Source organism: Sus scrofa, chromosome 7, assembly GCF_000003025.6.
Source record: "Sus scrofa isolate TJ Tabasco breed Duroc chromosome 7, Sscrofa11.1, whole genome shotgun sequence".
In the NCBI taxonomy this organism is placed as follows: domain Eukaryota; kingdom Metazoa; phylum Chordata; class Mammalia; order Artiodactyla; family Suidae; genus Sus; species Sus scrofa.
Window position 1 is genome coordinate 30,742,497 of NC_010449.5, and position 20,748 is coordinate 30,763,244.

A 20,748-nucleotide genomic window follows, 5' to 3' on the forward strand; every position below is an offset into this window, starting at 1 on the left:
ATACTCCCCAGTTTGCATGGTGGGTGATGGTTAACACTTAAGCAAAAGTCTGCAGTCTTCCAAGCTGGGGGAGTCAGGATAGAGCTAAGGGCTCTAAGAGGGACTGGAAAATGAGGAGATAAATCTCAGAAGGAAGGACAGAAGGGGTGCCCTAAATCTGCTTTTAAACTGTGCTCAAATCCCTCATGTGTATGGGAGAAGTCTCCACAGGGCCTGGAAAAGACAGTGGTTGAAAGCTAAAAGAAAAGAGCTAAGATTCAGCTCTGTCCCCTACAGGGAAAACAGAGTTTGGAGTATGAAACTAGCCAAGTTAATTGCCCAACTGAACAAAATTCTTCAGAGGAAGATTGACAGAATCCAGAATCTCAATAATGTCCAGTATGCAATAATAAATGACTAGATGTGTGATAAAGGAAATGTGACTCATTGTCCAGAGAATAGCAGTCAATAGAAATGACCCCAAGATGACTCAGATGTTGGAATTATCAGACAAGGATTTTACAGCAAACTTGGCAGTAATAAATGAACAAATGGAGAATCTTAGCAGAGAAATGGAGAGTATAAAAAGAACCAAATGTAAAATCTATAACTTAGAAGTACAATATCTGAAATGAGAAATTTATTGGATTTGCTCAGCAGCAGATCGGAAATGTCTAAAGAAAGTGTCCATGAACTTGAAAACAGAACAATAATAATTATCTATTCTGATAATCTATTCTGAAGAACAGAAAAGGTTGAGAAACAAAAACAGAGCCTCAGTGACTATGGGACAATATTAAAATATGTATAATTGGAGTTTCCTGTGGCTCAGTGGGTGAAGGATCTGGCATTGTTATTGCTGTGGCTTGGGTCACTGCTCTGGTGGAGGTTCAGTTCCTGGGTCAGGAATTTCCATATGCCCTGGCCATAGCCAAAAGGAAAAAAAAAAAAAAAAGTGTAATTGGAGTTCTAGAAGGAAAGGAGATGTCTTATCTTGCAGACTGTACTTTCTAAAGATGGCTGAAACAGTATCATCCTACATGTGTTTCTCTTGGCCTTAGTGGCTTACTTGTAACCAACAGAATGGGAGTAAAAGTGACATCCAGGCTACATGGAGCAACCACATGTAGGTGTCCAGTCAACAGCCCTGACTGAGCCCAACCCTTGGGACATTCCAGCTCAGGGCCCATCCATGTGAATGAAGCGGCGTCCAGGTGATCCCAACTCCTGGCCATTCATATCTTCCTAGGTGAGGCCCCAGATATCATGAATCATAGAAAAGCAACTGCAGTTGTCTCTCAAATGGATTTCTAATGCATAGAATCTGTGGGCTTAGTAAAATGCTTATTGCTTTATGGTACTAGGTTTGGAGTGATTTGTTGTCTACTGATAACTAAAACAAGGCATTAAAAAACATTAGAAGAGGAGTTCCTGGCATGGCACAGCGGAAACAAATCTGACTAGGAACCATAAGGTTGCAGGTTCGATCCCTGGCCTTGCTTGGTGGGTTAAGGATCCGGCGTTACCTTCAGCTATGGTGTAGGTTTCAGACACGGCTTGGATCCTGTGTTGCTGTGGCTGTGGTGCAGACCAGCAGCTGTAGTTCACATTTGACCCCTAGCCTGGGAACCTCCATATGCTGTTGGTGCAGCCCTAAAAGGACAAGACAGAAAAAAAAAAAATTAGAAGAAATAATGGCTAACTAAATTAAAAAAAAAAAAAAAAAGCAGTAGGAGAAGTTCCCTTGGGGCACAGCAGGTTAAATGTTGGCTTTTTTTTTTTTTTTGCTTTTTAGGGCCATACCTTTGGCATAGGGGTCGAATTGGAGCTGTAGCTGCTGACCTACACCACAGCCATAGCAACACCAGATCTGAGCCATGTCTGTGACCTCCATTACAGCTCATGTCAACACTGGATCCTTAACCCACTGAGCTAGGCCAAGGATCAAATCCACATCCTTGTGGATACTAGTCGGGCTTGTTACCACTGAGCCTCAATGGAAACTCCAGGATTGGCATTTTCACTGCAACTGCTTAGGTCACTGCTGTGGAGCAGGTCCCTGGTTTTGCTCAGTGGGTTAAGGATCTGGTATAGCTTCAGGCTGCAGTGTAGGCCACAGTTACAGCTCCAATTTGACCCCTGGCCTGGGAACTTCCATATGCTACAGGTATAACCATAAAAAGAAAAAAAAAGTAGAAATGATAAAAAGGTACATCATGTGAACAGTAAGCACAAGAAAGCTGGAATGGCTATATTTTCAGACAAAATAGACCTCAAGACAAAGATTACTACTAGAGATAAAAAGAAACATTTCATAGTAAAAGTAACTTCATCAGAAAAACAAATAATGATAAATGTGCATCAACCTGAGAGAGCTTCAATATAAATGAAATAAAAACAGACAATTAAAATGAGAAAAGGGGGAGTTCCCTTTGTGGCGTAGCAGAAGTGAATATGACTAGGAACCATGAGGTTGCAGTTTCAATCCCTGGCCTTGCTCAGTGGGTTAAGGATCCAGCATTGCCGTGAGCTGTGGTGTAGGTTGAAGATGTGGCTCAGATCTGGCGTTGCTATGGCTGTGGTGTAGGCCAGCAGTTGTAGCTCTGATTAGACCCCTAGCCTGGGAACCTCCATATGCTGTGGGTATGGCCCTAAAAAGCAATAAATAAATAAAATAAAATGAGAAAAGGGTACTTTCGCACAGCAAAGGAAACCAAAAACACAGCTTACAGAATGGCAGAAAATAGTTTTGAATGGTGCAACTGACGAGGGCTTAATCTCTAAAATATACAAACAACTTATACAACTCAACAGCAAATGAAAAAATGGGCAAAAGATCTGAATAGACATTTCTCCAAAGAAGATATTACAGATGGCCAACAAGCATGTGAAAAATGCGCATCATCACTGATTATTAGAGAAATGCAAATCAAAACTACTATGAGGTACCACCTCACACCAGTCAGAATGGACATCATTAATAAGTCAACAAAACAAATGCTGGAGAGGGTGTGGAGAAACGGGAACTCTCCTACACTGTTGGCAGGAATGTAAGCTGGTACAACCACTATGGAAAACAGGATGGAGGTACCTCAGAAAACTAAATATAGAACTACCATATGATCCAGCAATCCCACTCCTGGGCATATACCCAGACAAAACTTTCCTTGAAAAAGACACATGCACCCATATGTTCACTGCAGCATTATTCACAATAGCCAAGACATGGAAACAACCTAAATTACCATCAACAGATGAATGGATTAAGAAGTTTTGGTACATATACATAATGGACTACTACTCAGCCATAAAAAGAACACAATAATGCCATTTGCAGCAACACGGATGGAGCTATAGACTCTCACACTAAGTGAAGTAAGTCAGAAAAAGACAAATACTGTATGATATCACTTATATCTGGAATCTGATTTACAGCACAAATGAACCTTTCCACAGAAAAGAAAAATCATGGACTTGGAGAACAGACTGTGGTTGCCAAGGGAGGGGGGAAGGGAGTGGGGTAGACTGAGAATCTGGGGTTAATAGATGCAAACTATTGCCCTTGGAATGATAAAACACTGTAAACAGTGTAATGGAAAAAATTAAAATCATTATAAAATGAAATGAGAAAAGGGCAAATTCAAAATCATAGTTGGATATTTCTAATCCTCCCTCAGTAGTTGATAGAACAACCTGAAAAATAATTAGTAAAGATGTAGAAGATATGAATAACATGCACCACCATGCCTAATTGACATTTACAGAATACTACACATAACAACTGCAGGATACACATTTAAGTACATAAATTCTTCACCAAAATAGACCATATGTGTAAAATATGTCTCAGTAAATTTCAAAATGTTGAAGTCTTATGTAGTATATTCCCTGACCACAGTGGAACTAAATTAGAAGTCAATAACAATAACGTAACTAGAAAATCTGGGCGGTAACGTAACTAGAAAAGCTGGGCAGCTGAGGAGACCCTGCGAGTGCTGCCAACACCCAGCGGAGGAGCTGAGGTCATCATCAAATTTGAAATATGTAAAGTGGATACAGAACTGTTCCAGCAATGTAGACAATTAAGTGTGTTGTGGGCGATAGTGCCGTTGGTAAAACATGTCTCCTGATATCCTACACAACAAACAGATTTCCATCTGTACCAACTGTTTTGGACAACTCTGCAGTCACAGTTATGATTGGTGAAGAGCCATACACTCTTGGACTTTTTGATACTGTAGGGCAAGAGGATTATGACAGATTACGACTGCTGAGTTATCCACAAACAGATGTATTTCTAGTCTGTTTTTCAGTGGTCTCTCTATCCTTGTTTGAAAATGTGAAAGAAAAGTGGGTGCCGGAGATAACTCACCACTGTCCAAAGACTCCTTTCTTGCTTATTGGGACCCAAATTGATCTCAGAGATGACCCCTCTCCTTGCCCAGAATAAACAGAGGCCTTCCACTCCAGAGACTGCTGAAAACTGGCCCATAACCTGAAGGCTGTCAAGTATGTGGAGTGTTCTGCACTTGCACAGAAAGGCCTAAAGAATGTATTCGACACAGCAAATTGGCTGCCCTGGAGCCTCTAGAACCGAAGAAGAGCTGCAGGTGTGTGCTGCTATGAACGTCTCTCCAGAGCCCTTTCTGCACAACTGGTGTTGGCATCATACTGAAAACAATGTTTAAATCAAACTAAAGACTAAAAATTAAAATTTGGGAGTTCCCTTTGTGACTCAGCGGTTAACGAACCCAACTAGGAACCATGAAGATGCGAGTTCAATCCCTGGCCTCGCTCAGTGGGTCAGGGATCCGGTGTTGCCGTGAGCTGTGGTGTAGGTCGCAGACGCAGCTCGGATCCACATTGCTGTAGGCTGGCAGCTGTAGCTCCGATTCGACCCCAAGCCTGGGAATTTCCACGTACCGCAGGTGTGGCCCTAAAAAGCAAAAAAAAAAAAAATAAAATAAATAAAAATCAAAATTTGTTTTTGCAATAATGACAAATACCCTGCACCTACCTACATGCACTCGCGTGAGACAAGGCCTGTAGGCACGGCCTCCTTCCCCTCTCAGTACTAGTTAATTTTGAGTAGTTGTGTATTGTCAGAAAAGTAATTAGTACTAGTTTTTGTTTTGTCGTTTCAAAGAAATTATTTTTGTTTGTTTGTTTGTTTTGTCTTTTGTCTCTCTTTGTTGTTGTTGTTGTTGTTGCTATTTCTTGGGCCGCTCCCGCGGCATATGGAGATTCCCAGGCTAGGGGTTGAATCGGAGCTGTAGCCACCGGCCTACACCAGAGCCACAGCAACGCGGGATCCGAGCCGCGTCTGCAACCTACACCGCAGCTCACAGCAACGCCGGATCGTTAACCCGACTGAACAAGGGCAGGGACCGAACCCGCAACCTCATGGTTCCTAGTCGGATTCGTTAACCACTGCGCCACGACGGGAACTCCTGTTTGTTTGTTTAAAAGCAAGGCATGCTTGTGATGGTTGAAGCTCTTCCTGGGTTCCACTCTGGAGAGTAATCTGGGATATCTAGGGTCCTCCCCCACCCCACGCGCATTTATGGTCTGTTTTTTAGATGGGGTGGTGTGGGGGCGAGTTCTTATTTAGCCATGTTTTTTAAATTCATTAACCATTGGACAGCCCTTCCTTAAGGGGAAGAGGATAGGTTGACTCCACATTCCACTTCCTAGATCTAGTTTAGAAAACATGTTACCCACCTGGTGCTCTTAGGAAGGCATATAGTAAATGCCTCATTTAATAATATACTCCTTTTTGAAAGCTGCCTTTTCTCTCCACCCTTAAGTAGGTCCAGTATTTGATGATACTTATGAAAGTGGGGTGGAACCTGTCTTACCCCTCCTTTTTTCTAGGATGCATTATATGTGCCTGTGACTTTCAAAGAAATTCATTTGCCATTCCCTATTTTTTTGAAGTTAATTTCTAACTTCTTTCACTGATAAATGAAGCAAAGTATTGCACCTTTTGAAATACACCAAATGGATTGAGTATGTAATTAAAAAACATTTTTCCCCCCGTCAGTCATTGTCTTAATATGCTGAGCATAGACGTGCAGCTGAATATTGTGTGATGTGGTCTTCCTAGAACACAGCTGAAGACCTGGTATATAGAGGAAATCCGAGGGGTGGTGCTAGAAGACAGATGTCTATGGATGATTCACATCCTCTTCCAAGTTAGGAGGATGGAGAGAGACCTGCTTCATTAAGAAGCTGGGGGTGGGATGGGGGTGGGGAGAACATTTAACAACATGGGGACCAGTCAGGGGAATCCCCCCATTTCTGTTTTGCATGTGAGGAACCCTAGGGCAGCCAGTCGAGTCTCTCTAGCTTAATAAAAATCCTGGGGAGAATCATATGCAGACTCTTCATAAGTGTTAATAGGGATTTTATCAGTTTATTTTGGTTGCAGTTTCCAGTTTGTAAAAATGCTAGGTAACCTTCCCCACCTTCCCCAAATCCTAATTCTTGTAAATTTCATTAGTATTGAACCAGTGCTTTTCTTATGTCTGAATTCTTTGTATTTGCATATTTTTCAGATGTATTAAACAAAAAACCCTTAAAAAAAAAAAGAAAAGCTCCCACCATTTGGGATATTTAAAATAATTTCTAAACTCATGGCCAAAGAAGACATCATAAAGAAATTAGAAAATATTTCCAGGAGTTACGGTTGTGGCTAAGCAGTAACAAACCTGACTAGTATCCATGTGGATATGGGTTTGATCCCTGGCCTCACTCAGTGGGTTAAGGATCTGGCATTGCCATGACCTGTGGTGTAGAGTGGCAGCTGCAGCTCCGATTTGACCCTTAGCCTGGAAACTTCCATATGCCGTGGGTACAGCATAAGAGACATAAGAAAAGACCAAGAAAGAAAATATTTCCAGCTAGTATTTTTTAAGTTTCATTGAAGTATAGTTGATTTACAAGGTTATTTCTAGCTGGTTGACAATGAAAATTATATCAAAACTTGTGGGATACAACAAATAATATGGGTATTGAGAAATTTGTAACTGTGTTTGTACTGGAAAAAACTTTTAAATCGTGATCAAAGTCTCCAACTTAAAAAACTAGAAAAAAATGAGAAAATAAGTAAATAGAAAAAGGGAAAAATAAAGATATGGGTAGAAGTCAGTAAGATTGAAAACAGGACAAACAATACAGAAAATAAATAAAGTCAAAATTTTTTTTTAAAAAAGATCAAAAATGAATTTTAGCAAGATCAAGAAAAAAAGAGAAAATGTAAATACTATCATGGGGTGTTCCCATTGTGGCTCAGCAGAAACAACCCCGACTAGCACCCATGAGGATGTAGATTCAATCCCTGGCCCAGCTCAGTGGGTTAAGGATCTGGCATTGCCATGAGCTGTGGTATAGGTTGCAGACACCAGTCAGATCTGGTGCGGCTGTGGCTATGGCTGTGGCTGGCAGCAGTAACTCGGATTCAACCCCTAGCTTGGGAACTTCCAAATGCTGCACATGCAGTGCACCCCCCCCAAAAAAAAATACTATCATGGATAAAACAGGGGACATGGATAGATCTTACTGATGTTAAAAAGATATTAAAGGGAGTTCCTGTAGTGGTGCAGAGGAAATTAATCCAACTAGGAACCATGAGGTTGCGGGTTCAATCCCTGGCCTTGCTCAGTGGGTTAAGGATCTGGTGTTGCCGTGAACTGTGGTATAGGTCACAGACTTGGCTTGGATCTGGTGTTGCTGTGGCTGTGGTGTAAGCTGTCAGCTATAGCTCCGATTAGACACCCTAGCCTGGGAACCTCTATAGGCCGCGGGTGCGGCCATAGAAAAGACAAAAAGACAAAAAAAAAAAAAAACCCACAAAACCTGACAAGGATATTGCAGATAATGTGAACGTCCATGCAGAAAATCTTATGACTTTAAAAAAATTTTTTTATTAGAACTAATAAGTGAGTTTAGGGAATTCCCATTTGGTGCAATGGAAACAAATCTGACTAGTATCCATGAGGATGTGGGTTTGATCCCTGGCCTCTCTCAGTGGGTCAGGGATCTGGTGTTGCTGTGGCTATAGTATAGGCCAGCAGCTATAGCTCTGGTTCGACCCTTAGCTGGGAACCTCCATATGCCAATGGTGTGGCCCTAAAAAGCAAAAAAAAAAAAAAAAAAAAAAAAAAAAAAAAGTGAGTTCTGCCAGGTTGCAGGATACAAGATCAATATATAAATATCAGTTGTCACAAGATTGGAAATGAAGAAGTAAGACTGTCTCTATTCACAGTTGGTATAATTATTTTCATAGAAAATCCTGGGGTTCCCATTGTGGCAAAGCAGAAATGAATCTGACTAGTATCCATGAGGATGTGGGTTCGATCCCTAGCCCTGCTCTGTGGATTAAGGATTGGGCGTTTCCATGAGTTGTGCTGTAGGTCCAAGATGCAGCTCAGATCAAGCATTGCTATGGCTGTGGTGTAGGCTGGCAGCTGTAATTTCAGTTTGACCCCTAGCCTGGGATCTTCCATATGCCACACGTGTGACCCTAAAAAGAAAAAAAAGAAAAAGAAAAAGAAAATCCTAAGGAATCTACAAAACAACTTCTAGAGCTAATAACTGAGTTTAGTAAGGGTGCAGGATACAAAGTCAATGTAAAAATATCACTTATATTCTAGCAACAAATAACTAGAAAAAGATTTAAAAATATCCTTTACAATAGTGTCAAAACATTAAGTATACAGAAATAAAGAAAAGAGATACACTGAAAATTATAAAACATTGCTGGGAGAGGTGAAAGAAGACCTAAATAAATACGCCATACTTAGAATGTGTACCATGTTCAAGGATAAGCTGACTCATTTCTGTTATCTCAGGTCTCCCTAAATTGAGCTATAGAGTCAATGCAATCCCGTTCAGAATTTCAGCAGGTGCTTTACTATTTTTTCCTAAAGAAATTGGTAGGTTAATTAAAACTTTTATATGGAAATGGGAGTTCCTGTCATGGCTCAGCAGAAATGAATCTGACTAGTATCCATGAGGACACAGTTTTGATCCCTGGCCTTGCTCAGTGGGTTAGGATCTGGCATTGCTGTGAGCTGTGGTGTAGGTTGCAGATGTGGCTCAGATCCAGTCTTGCTGTGGCTGTGGTGTAGGCCGGCAGCTACAGCTCCAATTTGACCTCTAGCCTGGGAATTTCCATACACCACAGGTGTGGCCCTAAAAATATAACAATAAATAAATAAATAAATAAATAAATAAATAAATAAAATGAGTTCCTGCCATGGTGCTGTGGGTTAAGAATCTGACTGCACACCCTCACACCAGGCACAAAAGTAAACTCAAAATGGCTTAAAAACTTAAACATGAGACAAGACACCATAAAACTCCTAGAAGAGAACATAAGTGAAACATTCTTTGACATGAACTGTATAAATGTTTACTATTTTTCCCTCCCGCCCCCGGCCCAGTACAAATGTTTTTTTTAGGTCAGTCTCCCAAAGCAATAGAAATAAAAACAAAAATAAATAAATGGGACCTAATCAAGCTTACAAGCTTCGGCACAGCAAAGAAAACCATAAAAAAAGCAAAAAGACAGTCTACGGAATGGGAGAAAATAGTCGCAAACATTGCAACCAACAGGGGCTTTTCTCCAAAATACACAACTCATACAACTCAACAATGACAACAAAAACAACCCATTCAAAAAATGGGCAGAAGATATACGGGTGGCCAGTGGCACATGAAAAATGTTCAACATCACTAATTATTACAGAAATGCAAACCAAAACTACAATAAGGGACCTCCTTACACTGGTCAGAGAGGCTATCATTAATAAGTTTACAAATGAAAAATGCTGGAGAGGGTGTGGAGAAAAGGGAAGCCTCCTACCGTTGGTGGGAATGTAAATTGGTACAACCACTATGGAAAACAGTATGGAGGTACCTCAAAAAACTATAGAACTACCACATGATCCAGCAATCCCGTTCTTGGGCATATATTTGGACAAAACTGTAATTCAGAAAGATACACACACTCATATGTTGATGTCAGCACTATTCATGATAGCCAAGATGTGGAAACAATCTAAATGCCTATTGGCAGATGAATGGATTAAGATGTGGTGCGTATACACAATGGAATACTACTCAGCCATAAAAGTGAATGAAATAATGCCATTTGCAGCAACATGGATGCAACTAGTTATTCTCATACTAAATGAAGAAAGTCTGAAAAGAGGCAAATATCATATGATATCACTGATATATGAAATCTAAAATATGGCACAAATGAACCTATCTATAGAACAGAAACAGACTCAGACATGGAGAACAGACTTGTGGTTGCCAAGGGGGAGGGAGGAGGGAGTGGGATGGACTGGGAGTTTAGGGTTAGTAGATGCAAACTATTCCATTTAGAATGGATAAACAATGGGGTCCTTCTCTATAGCACAGGGAACTGTGTCAATCTCTTGAGATAGAACATGATGGAGGATGATAGAAAAAGAATGAATATATGTGTACAGCAGAAATTGGGACAACACTGTAAATGAACTATCGTTTAAAAAAATACAAAAAAAAGGAGGAAAAAAATAAAAGAATCCGACTGTGGTGGCTGGGGTCACTTTGGAGGTGTGGATTCGATCCCCAGTGCAGTGTGTTAAAGGATGCACATTGCCACAGCTGTGGATTGAGTTGCACCTGCAGCTTGGATTCAGTCCCTGACCTGGAAACTTCCATTTGCCAAAGGGTGCAGCCATAAAAAGAAAAAATAAAATAAAACAAGGCTTTAGTAATAGAGTGGGGTATTGGCATAAGGGTAAATGAATCGGTGGAAGAAAATAGAGAGTTCAGAAATAAGTCACTCTATATAATTACACTTCACACAAAAAAAGTTAAACCCAATATTGTGAACAACAAACATCTAGACAGAGTCAGGTATCTGATCATGCAAAAGTTTTTTGGGTTTTGTCTTTTTAGGGCCGCACTGTTGCATAGGGAGGTTCCCAGGCTAAGGGTCGAATTGGGGCTCTAGTGGCTGGCCTACACCACAGCCACAGCAATGTGGGATCTGAGCTGCATCTGCAAACTACACCGCAGCTCATGGCGATGCCAGATCCTCAACCCAAAGATCGAACCCACATCCTCATGGATACTAGTTGGGTTCATTAACCACTGAGCCACAGTGGGATCTCAAATCATGCAGAAGTTTTGAGAGCAAAACCAAATAGCAAACCTCTAAGACTGAATGGCATATTCCAGAAGGTTATCAGGATGGAATAATGTTAGCTACTTTAATGCTTGAGGTGTTTTGTTGAGATAATTTTGGGGTCTTGGGTCTAAATCAGTTACTTCAGCATTGGGTTACATCTTTGCTTAAAGGATTTACTAGAAGTCTGTGGTGTGGCTGGTCAGTGAAAATACTCTGATGCAGACTTGGGTAGGAAGCTTAGAAGCCAAGGCCTGGGCTGTGATCCCCTTAGCAGGAAAAAAAAAAAAAAAAACAACAACAGTGAAGGGAGCAAAGTGTATTTGCAGACATTTACTTCTTCTATGTGGGTTCAGTTTCTGTGGGGTTTGAAGCAGGCTGATTATTACAATTTATTGATTCTGTTATTCACAATAAAGGTACTGAATTACAGGGTGCAGGGTAGTGAGCGAGTATAATGAAAGCTGGGTTAAGCCCCATTTCTGCCATTGAATTAGTTCGAGCTTTACTCTGACTCTCGTGCAAGTCATTTAACTTTGGCCATTTGCAAATTACAGATTTGGACTGAGTGATTATTTAAGATCCCTTCTAGCTCTGAAAGTCTATGAATCTGCACATCTAGAATTCTCACTCCCCAACATTGTGCTACATTTTCACAAAGATGTCTGAGAGCCTTTCTCTGTTGTCTCTGGCAGATTGCAATCCTCTGGTAGAAGTGAAACCCGATCAAAATCTGTTTTTCCAACTTGGTTGCATCTTAGCTTCTATGCTCAGTAACAGTAACAGATGGCTAGAAAATGTTTTCCCACATTCTTGAAGTGGAATAAATAGCAGGTTGCCATTAGCCTTTTCAGCCACCCTTGGATTCAGTGATATCATCCTCAATTAGGAGCACAAATACCGAATGAAATTCGTGCCAGGAATTGTTGGGTGCTTTCAGATTAGATCTCAGATCACAGTGGTTTCCTTGGTTAAGCAAACCTCCATAAACCTCCCCCACAACAACTGGCCCCAGGGATCATGTTTTAACCTAGTCTTTGTTATTATGATAAATACAGACAAAAACACGTTGAAGAATTCTTAGAATTCATACTGCATTTCTGAGAAGCTAAAAAGGTTATATCATGGAGTTCCCGTTGTGACTCAGCATTAATGAATCCAACTAGTATACATGGGGATGCAGGTTCAATTCCTAGCCCCTCTCAGTGGGTTAAGGATCCAGCATTGCTGTGAGCTGTGGTGCAGGTCACAGACGCAACTCGGATCCTGCGTTGCTGTGTCTATAGCATAGGCCTGTGGCTGCAGCTCTGATTTGACCCCTAGCCTGGGAACTTCCATATGCTGCGGGTATGGCCCTAAAAAACAACTAACTAACTAACTAGCTTATCCATTTTTTTTGTTGACTCCTAAAAGTAAATTGATAAATGAAAAAGCAAATGTACATTATATTATTATTACTGCTGTGGGAGAACAGTCCATGGTGGCCCAGAAGATCTGCCTGTACCATCAGCAGCCCTTAGAGAATAATTAGAGCACTCTTGGCCGTTTAGTGCTGTTCAGTTCTTGTGAATTACTTACTTGCATATTTGATCTTAGAGCTGATGGCAGTGACCTCTGTGATCTCTTGTCAGGGTTCTTGGTAAAGACTGGGCGTTAGTGCTGGAATGGTGGTAGATTAGCTCTGGGCATACTTAAGAAAGATTTTATTAGTCTGATTGGATTGGTGAAATGCAGAAAGGGTTTTTTTTTGTTATTTTTTTTTTGTCTTTTTGCTATTTCTTGGGCCACTTCCGCAGCATATGGAGGTTCCCAGGCTAGAGGTCCAATCGGAGCTATAGCCACGGGCCTATGCCAGAGCCACAGCAACGCGGGATCCAAGCCGAGTCTGCAACCTACACCACAGCTCATGGCAACGCCGGATCCTTAACCCACTGAGCAAGGGCAGGGACCAAACCCGCAACCTCATCGTTCCTAGTTGGATTCGTTAACCACTGCGCCACGACGGGAACTCCAGAAAGGTTTTTGATGGAGTTAAACTGTAACTCTTACCCCACCCCCTCCTCGTTTTGGCTGTACCTGCGGCTTGTGGAAGTTCCCAGACCAGAGAGCAAACCCATGCCATAGCAGGGACTAAAGCCACTACAGTGACAACACCAGATCCTTAACCCGTTGTGCCACCAGAGAACTCCATCTGCCCCCAGATTTTTTTTTTTTTTTTTTTGTCCTCTTAGGGCTGCACCAATGGCATATGAAGTTTCCCAGGCTAGGGATCCCATTGGAGCTGTAGCCGCCAGCTTATGCCACAGCCACAGCAACACTGGATCAGAGCTGCACCTGCAACCTACACCACAGCTCACAGCAGTGCCGGATCCTTAACCCACTGAGCGAGTCCAGGGATCAAACCCGCAACCTCATGGTTCCTAGTTGGATTCGTTAACCACTGAGCCATGACAGGAACTCCTACCCCCAGATTTTGATTTATTCTTCTTATACAGGTTAAGCAGTCTATAGTAGGTTGTAAAAAGGGGAAGGATGTCCTCCAACCATTTCTTTTTATTTTATTCCTTATTTTAAATAAAAAAGTAGGTGTTCCCATCGTGGTGCAGCGGAAATGAACCTGACTAGGAACCATTAGGTTGCAGGTTCAATCCGTGGCCTTGCTCAGTGGGTTAAGGAAGCAGCATTGCCATGAGCTGTGGTGTAGGTCACAGATGCAGCTCAGATCTGGCGTTGCTGTGCCTGTGGTGTAGGCTGGCAGCTGTAGCTCCAATTTGACCCCTAGCCTGGGAATCTCCATATGCCGAGGGTGCAGCTCCCCCCCCCCAAAAAAAAAAGTATACTTGATTGACAGTGTTGTACCAATTTCTGCTGTGCAAAATGACTCAGTTATACATATAGATACATTTTTCATCCAACCATTTCTGAAATTGCTTATAAATTCATTCTGTTCCAGGTGTATTGGGGAGGAACACAACTTTTTTTTTCTTTTTACGGCCACACTGGAGGCATATGGTAGTTCCTGGGCTGCAGATCCCGGCCTACACTACAGCCATAGCAATGCCAGATCCAAGCTGCATGTGCAGTCTACACCACAGGTCACAGCAATGCAGGATCCTTAACCCTCTGAGTGAGGCCAGGGATCAAATTCAGCATTATTTAAAAAATAATAATACGAAATAAAAGGGGGGTAGTGATGCATACTTCATATGAGGTATTATGAAGGCTAATTGAGATAATATGTTTAACTTCCTTGGTTCAATTCCTGGTACAAAATAAAATGTTATCATTAACATTAGTAGCTTGGTTTTCTGCTAGTCTTAAGTCAGAGAATGAGGTTTATCCCCATGTGTGGTGTACCAAATTAATTATGTTTTCAAATGACACTTTCTTATTTCACCAAAGGACATCGATACAGCCTAGCCTATAGGGTAAAAGGACATACAATTATTTGAAGCTCCATTTTCAGCGGTGGCCTAGAAAAAGATGTTAAATCATCATTCCTGTATGTCCAGGCAGATTAACAATGTCTGGGACAACAGGGAAGAGGGATTGTATGAGTAGATAGAGGTTGAAGCAAGTAATCTCTGTATAGAGATTCTCTACTCTTATAAGTTAAAATTGTATCATAAAATGAAGTTTACCTTCCCACTTGTTATTCTTCTGTGTACTACCTGAAAATACGAATGATTACTTACCATCTGGGGCCTTATCAACTTTGAGGTAGGAAGACAGGTCCTTCTGGGTTTTGTGCTTTTCTGATTGTTCCTCTGTTAGTGCAGTTGACAGGGGCAGTGTGCCAGCAGGCTGCTGAGCGGTCCCTACTGAGGTTAGTCCCAGTCCTGGCTGGCTGGTGTTCACACCCTTGCAGTCATTTCCATGACCATCAGAAACATAAGGCTACCTGGTTACTGTCAGGATAAAGTGGGGCACAGAATTCTCTCCACAGAACTGTCCTGAAGAAGTCAGTGTTGTCATTTGCCAGATGACATGGCTGCAAATGCCATAGACTCTGCTAGTAACAAACTATAGCCCTGTTGTTTTCAGATGGTTGACCTGCCTTTACAAGTTGGACTTTGACTAGCTTTACTTATAATTTCGTTCCCTGTCTGTGGTTGTTCTCTAGTGACCCATTAGTATTAGAGGGACAAGGGGTGAAAATCTGTTCCTGGAGCCAGAGTGAGATATAATGGGAAGCCTTTCTGGGGAACACCAATTCAGTGTTTTTTGTTTTTTTTTATGTTAGTTTGTTTTTTAGGGCCAAACCCACAGCATATGGAGGTTCCCAGGCAAGGGTTGAATTGGAGCTGCACCTGCTGGTCTATGCCATATCAACATCAGATCTGAGCCACATCTGTGACCTACACTACAGCTCACGGCAACACCAGATCCTTAACCCACTGAGCGAGGCCAGGGATCAAACTGGCAACCTCATGGTTCCTAGTTGGATTCATTCTTGCTGTCCCATTATGGGGACTCCACATTAATCCCATTTTAACTTTGTTCAGTTTTCAGTTTCTAGATACTCAGGTGGAAAGAATAGACATAGGCATAGTGGGGGGAATTCCCTTGTGGCATGGCAGGTTAAGGATCCCGTGTTGTCAGTATAGCAGCTGGGGTCACTGCTGTGGTGTGGATTCGATCCCTAGCCAAGGGGCTTCCACATGCGTCAGGCATAGCCGAAAGAAAGGAAGGAAGGAGGGAAGAAAGGAAAGAAAGAAATAGGCATAGTGGGGAGTTCCCTGTGGCCTAGTGGTTAAGGATTTGGCATTGTCATCTGCTGTGGCACAGGTTTGATCACTGGCCCAGGAACTTCCACATGCTGAGGCCTGGCCAGAAAAAAAGGCATAGTAGGAACAGAGGATGATGCATTGAGGTAGAAAGGTAGATCTGAGGGGTCTCTCTTGAAGACAACCTGAGTCCTAGAATAATAATCTAAGCCTCCTAAACTTTTTTTTTTTTAAAGATAACAAGTTTTTGTTTTTGTTTTTCGGCTGCACCTGCTGCATGTGGAAGTTCCTTGGCTAGGGATCCTACTGGCGCTACAGAAGTGACCTAAGCTGCCGCAGCGACAAAGCTGGATTCAAAGCCCACAAGGGAGCACCATTTAAAGATAATGATTTAAGCCTTTTCTAAAGGGAGAGAGCAATGCAATCTAGAAATAATGATGATTACTAATCATTGAGCACTTAATATGTGCCAAGTATTTAATGTATGTTAGCTCTTTAATCCCGATGGCCCCGTAAACTTGGTTGAACAGTTTGCGTAGTCACAACATTAGTAAGGGAGAGAGCCAGGTTTTGAGCTCATGTCTAACTCTGAAGCCTGTGCTCTTAACCACCAAGCTATAATAAGACTAGAAGTTGAAAACTTTGTTCTTGAAGAATGAGTTTATGCATTTCTTTTCCGTCTACAGACTTTCATTTTCCATTCCTTGAATCATCTTAACTTGTTAACCGAAACCTCCAATTAAACCTTTCTCCAACTTTAGAGAAAAGAAGAATCACCTGGAGTATGTTAAACATGTAGATTCCTTCCCCCTCCCCACTGTGAGTCAGCATTACCTGGGGTCTGGCCCAGTAATCCGCATGTTAAAATAGACACACCAAAGTGAGTCCTCCTTTGTGATCCAAGGACCAGTTTGAGACACATCCTCCTAAATACTGGCACGGTTAGGATGAAATGTAACAGTCTTATACTTTTTTATTTTTTCAAGGCTTGAAAAATGACATTTATTTTATATGGAGCTGTAAATAGAGTTAGATTTTGCATGGAACACAATATAGGAATTATATATATGGTACCTATGTAGTATGGTCACTCTGAGAATGTCAGTGTTAGTTAAGTGGTATAACTTACTTTTGACTGTTTCATTTTATTTGAAATATGTTCCTTTTTCTCCAGAGAGCAACATACTTGAAAAAAGTCCCTATCACTTTCTTTTCTTGAAAATAGGTTTTTATCATAAGGAAAACTAGCTTATCTAATGATTCTCACCCTTTCTTCCTGCTCTTGCATATCGAGGGGCTCCTTATTCCCATCTCTGACTGTGGCTCACTGCTAGCATGACTCTCAATGGGGGTAGGGAGGTGGGGTCTTATCAGATTTGTTTGGAGGAGAGGTGACATATAGTCCTCAAAACTATTATATTGGAGTTCCCGTCTTGGCTCAGTGGTTAACAAACCCAACTAGTATCCATGAGGATACAGGTTTGCTCCCTGGTCTCGCTCAGTCAGTTAAGGATCTGGCATTGCTGTGAGCTGTGGTTAGGTTGAAAATGTGGCTCAGATCCCACGTTGCTGTGGCTGTGGTATAGGCTGGCAGCTACAGCTCCTATTCAACCCCTAGCCTGGGAATTTCCATATGCCATGGGTGTGGCCCTAAAGAGACAAAAAAAAAAAAAAAAAAAAAAAAAAAAACAAAAAGGGCTTAGCGAGTAATATAATGAATAGCCATACAGTCACCCCTCAATGTGAGAAATAAGCATTGTCCATACCGGGGAAACTTCCTATGGACCACACCCCTCGTTCCACAGATATGCACTGTCCTGAATTTGTTGTTATCATGCCAGCGTTTTCCTACCTATCTCTCAATATCATATAGTACTGTTTTGTATTTTATAAATTACTTTTTTTTTTTTTTTTGTCTTTTTGCCTTTTCTAGGGCCGATCCCACGCCATATGGAGGTTCCCAGGTGAGGGGTCGAATCACAGCTATAGCCGCTGGCCTACACCAGAGCCACAGCAACATGGGATCCGAGCCTCATCTGCAACCTACGCCACAGCTCACAGCAACGCCGGATCCTTAACCCACTGAGCAAGGCCAGGGATCGAACCTGAAACCTCATGGTTCCTAGTCGGATTTGTTAACCACTGTGCCACGATGAGAACTCCTGTATTTCATAAATTTCTAAAAAAAATTTTTTTACCATCATTTAAAAAATTGTTACAGGGAGTTCCCATTGTGGCACAGCAGAAATGAATCCGACTAGTATCCATGAGGATGTGGGTTCAATCCCTGGCCTCGCTCAATGAGTCGGGGATCTGGTGTGGCTGTGAGCTGTGGTGTAGGTCCAAGATTCAGGCTCGGATCCTGTGTTGCTGTGGCTGTTGTGTAGGCTGGCAGCTGTAGCTCCAATTTGACCCCTATCCTGGGAACTTCCATATGCTGCAGGTGTAGCACTAAAAAGCAAAAAAAAAAAAAAAAAAGAAAAAGAAAAAAGGTACAGAACCTTTCACATATTAGGCACATTAGGCATCATATTAGGCACTGTGGGAGAAAATAGTAAAGATGAAACCCTTGCACCGTGATCTTATGCCCCAGGGAAAATCAGAAGTGAAAGGAAAGGATATATGTGGGAAAAAACGTTGGTCAGCAACATGTGCCCCTGAAGTTAACTATTAGCATCTAATATATGTAAGGGTTAAGTATAGTTATGGCTGAATGGACAAATAGAATTCATTACTGGGGTAGAAAATAGATTATGAGAGGCAACAACAGGGAGAAATTACAGGGATGAGATTCATCTAGACAATTTGTCAAACAGGGGAGAGGGTTATACTACGAGGAACCAGCCTTGATCCAGCTGAAAAGATGCAGAAAGGGAGCTGGGAGTAGTCGGTCAGCAGGGCAGTTACCTAAGACGTACATAGGCCCAGCATCTGTCAGGTAATTATTTTGATCAGGAGGAATAGCTACGACCAAGCCCCTGACCTCAAAGTTAGCTTAACATCTAGTGCGCAGGGGAACATCCTAAGACATTGAGAACATCCTAAGACCCTCTCTGATTATGACTTAGGTGTGTGTGCAGATTCCAGGGATGTAGGAGGTGAGAGTTTAATGTGAGCTGCAGCAGTTAGGGAAAGAAAGCCTTAGTGAGTGAGTTGTGCCTTGAATGGCAAATCATTATGAGGATGTTCCAGGAAAGGGCATGAGTGGCAAGAGCATGGGAACCAGCTGGAGACAATGAGTGTGTAATAGTGAGAAGACTGGAGCCTGTGTGAATTGTTTATGTCCAAGCCACTTGACCTGTATAGTTTCCCATGATCTGGATTTTGCTGATTGCATACATAAGGTGCAGTTCGGTTTTCCTCTGTTTTCTGTGTTTCCTGCACATTAGCAACTGGACTCAGTAGCACAATGAGATTCAGGTTCAGTCCCTTTGGCAATGTTATTGGGGGTTGTGTGTTCTTTTATCACATCAGTAAAGGTATGTGTAAAGGTCTGGGGCTTCACTTTACCCTACGTAACAAGCCTGTAATCAGCCTGTTACTGTTTTATATTCTAACCTTGTAGAGCCCTCTCAACTGTTGTTTCAAGTAGTAGTAAAAAAATACAGTGGCCTACTTTCTGAGATGTCCTGGTCTGTTACCATTCCTTGACCCACTTTTATTTGCACCATCTCTTTTCTTCATTTCTTCTTCTCCTTTTTCTTTTTTGGCTGCACCTGTAGTATGCGAAAGTTCCTGAGCCAGGGATCAGACCCCCGCCACAGCAGCAACTCATGCCAAAGCAGTGACAAAGCCAGATCCTTAACCCACTGAGCTACCAGGGAACTCTCTTTTTCTTTTTTTCTTTTTGGTGCCGCACATGTGGCATATGGAACTTCCCAGGCTAGGGGCTGGAGCTACAGCTGCCAGCCACAGCAATGCCAGATCCGAGCCGCATCGGCGACGTACACTACAGCTCATGGCAATGCCAGATCCTTAGCCCACTGAGTGAGGTCAGGGATCGAATCCTCAACTTCATGGTTACTAGTCGGATTTGTTTCGGCTGCACCACAACAGGAACTCCAACTCTCTTCTACATTTCTGTTTCGCTCAGTTTGGATTCCTCTTCCAGCAATTTCTTCTCAGTGTGGGCACCCTGTCCTAGGAAGGAGCCTTGGTTAGTTCTGTGAGTTAATAGAGTTAGACTGTGTCAGCCCCTTTGGGCCCTTTGCAGTGGATAAGACCCCCTCCAGTTTTGGTTGCTATTCTCTGTTGGCCAACATTGCTTTTCATTGAGTACTTGGTTATCTTAGGATTCTTCTGTTCTCTGGTCAGATGCTCTGTTGTTTTCCTCTGTGTTGATCTGCACAGCTGCTTATGGCACTCATGTCTTTTGGCTGTTGATACTTTTTTCCCCTTCCTGCTTGTATATAGGGATTTTATAAAGACTCTCTATCATCTAGTTTTTTGTTTTTTAATTTTATGGCTGCACCTTCGGCATACCGAAGTTCCCGGCCAGGGATCGAATCCAAGCCACAGCTGTGAAAACGCTGGATCCTTAACCCACTGTACCACAACAAGAACTCCTAGTTTTGTTTTAAATGTTATCCATGGGTTTTTAAGTTGCTTTCTAGTTGCTAGGTTTTTTTTTTTTTTCTTTTTCTTAATAGGGCTGCACCTGCAGCATATGGAAGTTCCCAGGTTAGGGATTGAATAGAAACTATGGCTGCCAGCCTACACCACAGCTACAGCAACAAGGGATCCAAGCCTCATCTTACAGCAATGCTGAATCCTTAACCCACTGAGCCACAATGGGAACTCCTGTAGATGCTGTTTTTATGTGGGGATTCAGAAATACTAAAGGCTGTGTTGCTACTG

The 20,748-nt window shown here is 42.1% G+C and overlaps 1 protein-coding gene and 1 pseudogene across 1 annotated transcript in view; both read left to right on the forward strand.

Moving 5' to 3' along the window:
* UHRF1BP1 (UHRF1 binding protein 1) overlaps positions 1-20,748 on the forward strand; it is a 68,493-nt gene that overhangs the window by 11,031 nt on the left and 36,714 nt on the right.
* Positions 4,052-4,748, forward strand: LOC100153663 (annotated as a pseudogene).